This window comes from Tupaia chinensis, unplaced genomic scaffold, assembly GCF_000334495.1.
Source record: "Tupaia chinensis unplaced genomic scaffold, TupChi_1.0 Scaffold000333_1, whole genome shotgun sequence".
Taxonomy (NCBI): Eukaryota; Metazoa; Chordata; class Mammalia; order Scandentia; family Tupaiidae; genus Tupaia; species Tupaia belangeri.
This window is the reverse complement of record NW_006159827.1, coordinates 750,970-759,867: the sequence shown is the minus strand read 5'-3', so window position 1 is coordinate 759,867 and position 8,898 is coordinate 750,970. Positions and strand designations below refer to the sequence as shown.

Below are 8,898 nucleotides of genomic sequence, written 5' to 3'. Positions count from 1 at the left end.
GAAAATCTCTCCCCTCCCCCCCAAAAAAAAAGAAAGGCGAGCAATTGCAAGAATGACATGGTGCCCACAGCGTCAACGTCATCCTCCCAAGATGGGCAGACGCTGGAGAAGGCCCCTACCTGGGGCCAGGAAAACGGCTCAGTGGCACCAGGGACAGAGCCTTCAGCAAGTGGGGTGGGTGGCCTGTGGCTTCACACCCCATGGGCTGTGACAGCCCGCAGTGCCATGCAAGGCAGACCTTACCTGCACGACAGGGGCGAGCGCTTACAGTCGCACAGGTGAACGGTTCTGCACTGACCACCCCTTGTCCCTCGGCTCCTTTCCTAAAGGACAGGGCAGGCGCCTGCTCATACCACGGGACTGGTGGTGAGGACTGATTGGGAGGATTAAGTCAGAGCTGGGCGACGTCTTGGCGCGGCATCACTTCAGCTCCCTTCCTGGGGGAAACTGAGGCTCAGAGAGGCCACCCAAGGTCACTCGGTAACGTGGTGGCAGATCCCAAATTGGAAACTAGGTTTCTTGGCTCCCAGCCCAGTGCTTTTTCTATCCTACCACAGAGAGGGAGGCAACAAGGCTTCATCTCATCACAAACAGTGGAATTGCAGGCACCTGCAGACAGCATTTGGGGATTCCTGGTGCATTTCAAACCACACGAGCAAAAGACATCAACCCCCACACAAAGCACTCCTGCCTGTGGGCTCCTTTGACACCGTGAGAAGGGTATGAGATGTTCCCCACCCCCTCTTTCTTCTTCTTTTTAATTAAGCTGAATAAATTTTTGCATAGGATCTTTACTCCAGTTTGGGGCACGGTTAATTAAAAGGGGAAAAAAATACATATTAAAAGGCCAATTTGATTACTGCTGCACATTAGTAATGCAATGCATAATTGATGGAATGTCTATGTTAATTGCTTCCTGAATCCGTGATTTTGTTACTGAATATCGAAGCGTTGTTACTATTTTGAAATCAGCAATAATTTCGCGGCATCGGGATGGCGGAGCTCACCACAAAAGAGCATCCTCTTGGCTTGGAACAGGCCCCGTTTCCTGTTTGTTCCTTCACCCCTGACGGCTTGCTCGCTTGCTTTCCTTGTCCCTAACCTGCTCCTGAAAGCAGCAGGCCTCAGACTCTGGTCCGTGTCAGACTCCCAGGAGGGCTTGCTGAAATGCACGCCCTGTGTGCCCCTGAGGTTTGGATCTGGCAGGCCTGGGGGGGGTCTGTTCTGTGAGCAGGTGGGTTTCCATCCATTGCTTCTCTGCTGGTGGATCCCCACGCTATATGAATTGCTCTCTTGAAGCACCTTGGGACTGGCCACCTCAACACATCTAAAATCCATCTGTTACTGTCCCCGTTCAACTTGCTGACTAGCAGCTTGGCCAGCCTCTGCCTGGTCCTGCTTACTCAACCCCCAAACCCTCTTCTACCCCCTCGGCAGCCTTCCCCCACACAGCCACCCAGCAGCCCACCCTGTCTCTTTCCACCCATTATAAATCCTCCTCACATGCTCGTTTCTGCTACTTTGAAAATGTTCTTGCTGTTTGTTTCTTTGAAGGTTTTCGCCATAGGGCATGTGCGCTTGGCGGAGACAGAGAGGGAAAATGGGCGATCACCTCTTCCCCACCACAATCCCTTCTCCACGCTCCTCTCAGGATTTTGGGTACCCATGTACGTGCACCCAGCTTGATTTTCAAGCCACCAGGTCTGGGACTTGAACCGTGGTCAGCCCTGTGAGAGTCTGGCTTTTTAACCCCTATGTCACCTGCTGGCCCTGAAAACATTCTTTCTGAGGGCTCCTTTTGTTCTCCAGAGGGCTCTTTCATGGCTTCTCTGTCCCTGGTTGCAGCATCTTGGCTGAGAGGCTCACGTCGGTGGGTTAGGAAGTTGTCTTCTGCTTCCTGCACCGTCTCGATCTCACTCTTCCCCTTCTCTGGGGTTGCTGCCTCCCTCCGCCGCCTGCTGAGCCTGGATGTCCATTTCCAGTTCAGGGAGAAGGTTCCAAGCTGGCTAGGAGCACCGGGTGGGTCACCCTGAACAGTGGCTTCCCCGCAGGGGACTGCGCTGTGCCCTGGGAGGCCCCGTGTGGCGTGGCTGGGTTCTTCGGGGCTGGCCACTTTGCTAAAGTGGAATCCTGCGGTCCCCGCCTGGGCCACCACTGGCCTGGCCTCCTCAGACCAGGCAAGGGCGTCCTCATACCTCCCCTCCCTTGACTTTCTCCCACCTTCCCGAGGTCCAGACACGCCCCCTCCTTGCCGTATATTTTCAGGGGTCATTATTTTCTTTATTTTATAGGTAGCATGTTCTCGCCAGAGACAGAGAGGGAAAATGAGGGAGCACCCCTTGATGTGAGTGGCCATGACAGAATCTCTTCTCTTCCATTCTCCTTTTGTGATTTTGGACACACACACACAGACACTCACACGTACACAGACACACACATGTACACAGACACACACACATACAGACACACAGACATACACATGTACAACATATGCACACACAACACACACATACACATATGCACACACATACACATATGCACAGACACACACAGTACATATACACACATATGCACACCCATATACACACAAACACATATACACACATGCACACACAGACACACACAGACATACACACATATACACATATGCACACACATATAGACATACACACATACACCCATATGCAAACCCATATGCACACACAAACACACATACACAGAGAGGCACACACATACACACAGTCACACACACGTACACACATATGCACACACAGAGACACACATACACACATATGCACACACATACAGACATACACACATACACACATATGCACACACAAACACACATACACAGAGAGACACACACATACACAGAGAGACACACATACATACACACATACACACATATGCACACCCATATGCGCACACAAACACACATACACACAGAGACACGCACGTACACACATATGCACACACACATGTACACATGGTGTGTTTCTCAGCTGGCGGGTCCAGGACGCAAGCTGCAGTCACCACGTGGGCTCCAGCTGGCCCACCTCCATGCCAACGACTAGCTCCACGATCATTAGTTTCTTCTTTTCTCATTACCTCTCATTTCTAAGGATTCTTTAGGTTTCTCTAGACATATATTAATCGTAGACCAAGGAGACCAGATATTAAAAAACAGTGTCAACATCTACTCGATGTGATGTGTTTTTATTTTTCCTTGAACGTTTATTTCATCTTTTCCATCAGAGAGAGTGACCGAACGAGAGGAGAAGAAAGAGAGAGGTGCCCCCCTGTAGGGTCCTCATGCCTCATCCACTCCCCGCCTCAACCAGCCCGGCTCACAGGTGCGCCCATGGCTGGAGGGTACAGGACAGCTCCGGAGGAGAACCCGGGAGCTTCCCACAAGGCCCAGCATTGGCCTGCTCTGTAACCTGCTGCATCAGAATACACTTGGTCACGCATGTAGGGAGGCTGGCAGAGCTTATACATTCATTTAAAGCCAACAGTTCCAGCGGCGGGGGGAGGGAGGGAGAGTGGATCAGCTGGGAGGGGAGACACTCGGGCTGGGGAAGGTGTGTGTGGGTGGGGGGACATGAGGACAAGCTTCTGTCCCTTGCAGGGTATGTGGTGGGAACAGCCAAGTCACAAGGGCCTGGCTGACTTGTCCCACGTCTGCTTCTCAGAGCCTGGAGGGCTGGGGCACACCAGGCCCTGACGCCCCGTGGCATTTCTGACTCTGCGGTGACCTAATGCCTCCTGGCTGCTCAGTACCAGGGGTCCCCACACAGCTTTTCCTCCTAGAGGCAGAACCTGGAGGGACGTGCTGGAGTAGGAGTTAGGGCCCCAGCCTCCTCCTCCTTCCCCGAGGCCCTGCCATCAGAAACAGCCCTCTGGGGCACAGTTCATGGTTGCTGGACAGAAGATGTAGCCGAGGGGAGGCGAGGGAGGGCGGGGCCTCAGGACCCTGCACTTCTGTGAAACTTGGAGAGTCTTCCTGCCCATTTTGCAGATGGAAAAACAGGACCCAACTGGAAGAGGTCTCTGAGGGTCCGGTGCTGGGTTAAGACTAGCTTCTAGCTGTCGGGAGCTGGACCCACCACACACGCACCCACGTGTGCACACATGTACATGCACGCTCGCGGTGAGTACAGACGGGGGCTGAGGCTGGGTATACGCGTGCACGGTAAAAGCCAGAGGAGGAGGAGAACATGCTTGTGGATACAGGGGCAGTGGAGGCAGAGGCCGGGTGTGATGGAGACAGGATGGGCAGAAACTAGGGAAGGCAGGAGGGCTCATTCCTACGACGGGGAGGAGGGGCCCGGAGGGGCAGGACCCTGGGGAGAGGCCAGCTCAGGAAATGCTCTGGACGGAGCAAGTTCTCAGTCAGGTTAGGCCGTGGGGTGGGGGGCGTCAGTGGAGAGAGCGGGGAGGCTGGGGAGTCCCGAAGGAGCTTTGTGCCTGTGGTGACGAGTCTAGAGGAGTCAGAGGCCAGGGAGAGCTCTGGAAGGTTCTTGAGCAAGGGAGTGAGACATGGTCAGGTGGACCCAGCTGGCAGTTCATGCCGGGCAGATGACCCGGGGTCGGGAGGCTGGAAAGATGCACAGAGGGGCCTTGTTCCTAGCACTGAAGCCTGGGGGAGAAGGCCCCCAGCCGCCTGGCTGCCTGCGCTGTGTTGTTCCTGCCACTCTGGGGAGACTGGGTCGGGAGGGGGGCTCCGGCTTCCTGCAGGGCCGTGTTTGGGAGTTTAGTCTTCGAGGATATCAAGAGGAGGGCTGATTATGTCGGGGAGAATCTGATTTCTGGAAACAGTGCAAGCCAGGGCCTTGGGGGCCCCGTGTGTGTGGTTTCGAGTCAGGCAGGGAAGGCTAGCATAGGCCCGCCCTGCAGCGCGTGTTCCCCTGGTGCGGGTGACCCGGCTTCCTCTGCCCCAGGGCTCCGTACCACGGGGATTGCTCATGTGCTCATTTCACAGATGAGGAAGCCGAGGCTGCTGCAGGGCCAAGTCTCACGCCCTGGTCTGCTGCATGTGCCCAGGCCCTCAGGGGCACCGAAGGCCCTGGGCTGACTTCCCAAGTGGTCAGAGTTGGCATGGGAGGTGAGGTGGGGCTGCAGAGGTGTCCCCGCACACTTGCATGCTCGGCCGCACCCCCTCACAGCACAACCTCGGGCTCGGAGCTCCTGGGTTTCACGTCTTACCAAGGATGCTCGGGCCGACGATGGGGTTAACACTGGGTCCAACCAGGAGGACTATTGAAAGGCCCAGCATCCATGTGAAGAACATGTGTAGTGCAGGAGGCCATCTGTGTGCCAACGGCCACGTGACTGCATTGTGCCCTTGGCATATGTAAGAGCAGGGAGGGGAACGGCAGAGCTAGCGAGAGTGCAGGGAGGGGTAAGAGCGGGTGGGGCCTGGTGGGAGGGAGGGAGAGGAACAGGGAAAAAACAAACAATACATTTATTTTTTTAAGTTTTTTCTTTTCAGAGAGATTTTTGCTATAGGGTACCTGAGCTTACAGGAGAAACAGAGACCGAAAGTGAGAAATCACCCCCCAGGGGGGATGGCCACGCCACAATCCCTTCTCCTCCATTCTCCTCTAGGGACTTTGTGCATGCATGCACATGAGCCCTGTGTGAATTTAAAGCCAATGGGTCCAGGACTCGAACTGTGGTCGACTACATGGGAGTCCAATGACGTAATCATTATGCCATCTGCTGGTCCCTAGACAATACATTTAAATGATACAAAAAATACAAAGTTATTGTGGATGATAATGTTTTTGTCTCGATTGATGTGCACTATGTTCATGCTAGGAAAAACCATGTTGAACACTGTAAAGATGTCTAGTGATTGGGGCCGGCAGGTGGCATGTTGGTTAAGGGCGTTGGACTCCCACATGGCTGACCCTGGTTCGAGTCCCGGACCTGGCGGCTTGCTTCCTCACTTTCCCTCTATGTCTCTATCTCTTTCTCTCTCTATCCTTCCCTGATCAAATTAAAATAAAAAGTTCAATAAGATAATTCTTTTTTTTTTTAAAAAAAAGTCTAGTGATTAAATGTAAATAATATTGGGTTGTCAGAAAAGTCAAGAACACAGAACAAAGGCATCATGACTTTTCCGACAACCCAATGCATAAATACATGAAAAAGTTTTTTATAAGTATACCTGGTACTTCAAACCAGCGGGGCATCCGTATTACTGCTTCGGACAAGCCTCGATTTAGAAAGTGTGAGTGAGAGGAGAATGTAGATGGGGTCGGGGGCGAAGCCCTCGGTTCCCTCAGTGCGGTCTTCAGACCAGGAACATCGAAATCCCCTGGGAGCTGGAGACACCCAGGGGCTCAGAGCCCACCCAGATCCGCTGAGTCGGGATCTGCCTTGAACCTGACGCCCAGGAGAAGCGCTGGGCCCGACGGAGCTGCCCGGATGCCCTGGGAAATCTCGAGGGAGGGTCTGACGCCCCCGGCGCCAACCCAGGCACCCGGCTTCTTACCTAGTCTCTGTGTGCGATGGACAGCCACAGGGCTCTGAGAGGGAAGGTGACCTTCCTGGTGCGGCCCAGCCCGACAGAGCAGAGCCAGTGTAGGATCTCGGGTGTTCGGTGTCCTCTGCCCCGGCCTTAATTGCCAAGGCGCGGCTGGGGAAGCCAGGGCCATGGAAGCCAGAGGCCGAGCCAGAGCCAAGGAGGAGTCCCCTGAAGCTGCATCGTCCTTATTGATTTCCCGACCTCGGAACGGGTTGTTTTCCTGAGAGGAACAATCGGTGCCTTTGGGGACAGGGACTCCAAGAGAGCCCTGAGCTGTGAGCGTAGACGGTGTCCTGCCAGCTCGTAGAGCAGCCTTCCTGGCAAGCTCACGGGGATGCATTCCCAGCAGTGTGACTGGGAAGGGCAGGGTTACCAGGGAGCCCGGGATCTCCCTGGGGATGCTGGAGGGGACCCAGGGCGGCGTGCCAGAGGAGGCTGGGCGCTGAGCTTGCAGTCTGGGGACCGAGATCCTGCCGGCTTTCCGCCATGCACGGTTCAGAAAGCATTCAGAAGCACCTCTTCTGCTCTGATTCTGTCCTGGGCTCCGTGCCTTTAACTGTGGCTACAACGCAGTCCCAGAATCCTGAGTGTCACAGGATCTGAGACTCTGCTCCGTCCTCAGGGGCAAAGAGCCTCGGCCTCTCTGAGCCCCACTTTCTGCTTCCATGAAATGGGTACGATTGTGCACCCACCAGAGTGTCTAAAATTAAAACGACTGCACCAAGCGTAGACGAGGATGCGAAGCAACAGAACTCTCATGCGTGGCTGGTGGGAGTGTGAAAGGAAACAGCTATTTTAGAAAAAGGGTTGGTAGTTTTGCGTCAATCGAAATTTCCACCTATCCTATAGCCCGGCAATTCCAGGCCAACGGAGAGAAGTGGAAGTATTTGGTCACACAAAGACCTGTCCCTAAATATACAGAGACTTCATTCGTAATAGCGAAAACCTGGACGAAATTGTTTTTGTTTCCCACCCACAGAAAAAGGAATACACCTTGTGATGTAGTCAGACAACGAAATACTACACAGCCCTGAAAAAGAACACCCATAGAAGTGCGGCTGAATCTCAGACACAGCATGCTGCCTGACTCCACTTATAAGAGGTTCAAGAGAAGATAAAACCAGGAGTTGGGGACCAGCAGATGGAGTAATGGTTATGTTGCTGGACTCCCATACAGTTCGAGTTCGGACCTGGTGGCTTAAACCTCACGCTGGAGGCATGTGCGTGTGCCCAAGATCCCGAGAGGAGAATGGAGGAGAAGGGATTGTGGTGTGGCCATCCCCCCCTGGGAGGGGGTAATTTCTCATTTTCTGTCTCTCTGTCTCTCTCTGTTGAGCGCATGTGCCCTATAGCAAAAATCTCTCTCAAAACAAAGAAAGAAAGAAATGCCAGGAGTTTCCTCTGGTGGGTGAGGAGGGACTGACTGGGGAGGGCTCGAGGGGCCTGCAGGGGAGAGGGTGGTGTGACCCAACTAGGTCTGGGTGATGGTTGTGCAGGCCGACAGAGACATGAAAATCCACCCCACTGTGCGCTGGAGGTCGGCTCATTTTGTGGAGCAAGTTTGCTCAGTGAGAGAAAGCGAGATGCGGGCATACGAGAGAGAAGGAGGGCCACTCCTGCCTCAAGGGGGATTCTGAGAATAACACACAAAGATCACGTGCCCGGCTTCTGGTGAACGCTCAGCCAGTGGCTGCTCAGACGGCAAAGGCTAGCGGAGCAGGCCCCTCTCCTCCCCGGACCTGGACTTCTCTGTAAAACGGGACTCACGGGCTCGCGGCTCACAGAGAAGATGCTGAAGGGTGCTTAGGCACCGTGGCCCGAGGCCAGGGCTTAGGGCTGCCCGGTCCTCAGAACGAGACCCTGAAGGTGTCGGCCACAGAGCAAAGCCTCTCACTCTCCCCTTCTGATGTCACACCAGGGACTGCACGGAGCTTGGGGAGTGGTCACACCTCCTAGCAGGGGTTCTGTGCCCTGGTCACAGAGAGACCCTGAGGGCTTCACGATGCCTCGACCACAGACACTGATAGCGAGGATGGGTCGGGCCCCACCCCTGATGGCCACACTCCCCGGGTGGTCGCCCACAGGGACAGTGGGGACCATATGCCCTGTGGCACAGACAGGGTCACAAGGCTCACCGAGAGTGGCAGGACTGGTGAGCAAACTGCAGTCCAACCTCCAAAGCCTGTGCTTGCCCCATTATAGCAACAAGTGACCTCGGGGTAGTTTAAGCTGCTGGGTTCGGGACTTGAACCATGGCTGACTACATGGGAGTCCATCGACGTATGCCATCTGCTGGTCCCCAACCTCAGGATAGTTTTTTTTTTTTTTTTTTTTTTTTAGGGGTTTTTTTTATAGGGAACATGTAC

The 8,898-nt window shown here is 54.3% G+C and overlaps 1 protein-coding gene across 2 annotated transcripts in view; it reads right to left on the bottom strand.

Moving 5' to 3' along the window:
- Nucleotides 1-8,898, bottom strand: part of ATP2B2 (ATPase plasma membrane Ca2+ transporting 2) — a 354,796-nt gene that overhangs the window by 305,558 nt on the left and 40,340 nt on the right. Inside the window, exon 1 of one of the 2 annotated variants that reach the window (XM_006151984.3) lies at nucleotides 6,500-6,608. The exons of the other annotated variant lie outside the window; for it this stretch is intronic. The gene's annotated coding sequence lies outside the window, so the exon portion shown is untranslated. Of the gene's footprint in view, nucleotides 1-6,499; nucleotides 6,609-8,898 lie in introns of those variants that run through there. 2 annotated transcript variants of the gene reach the window in all.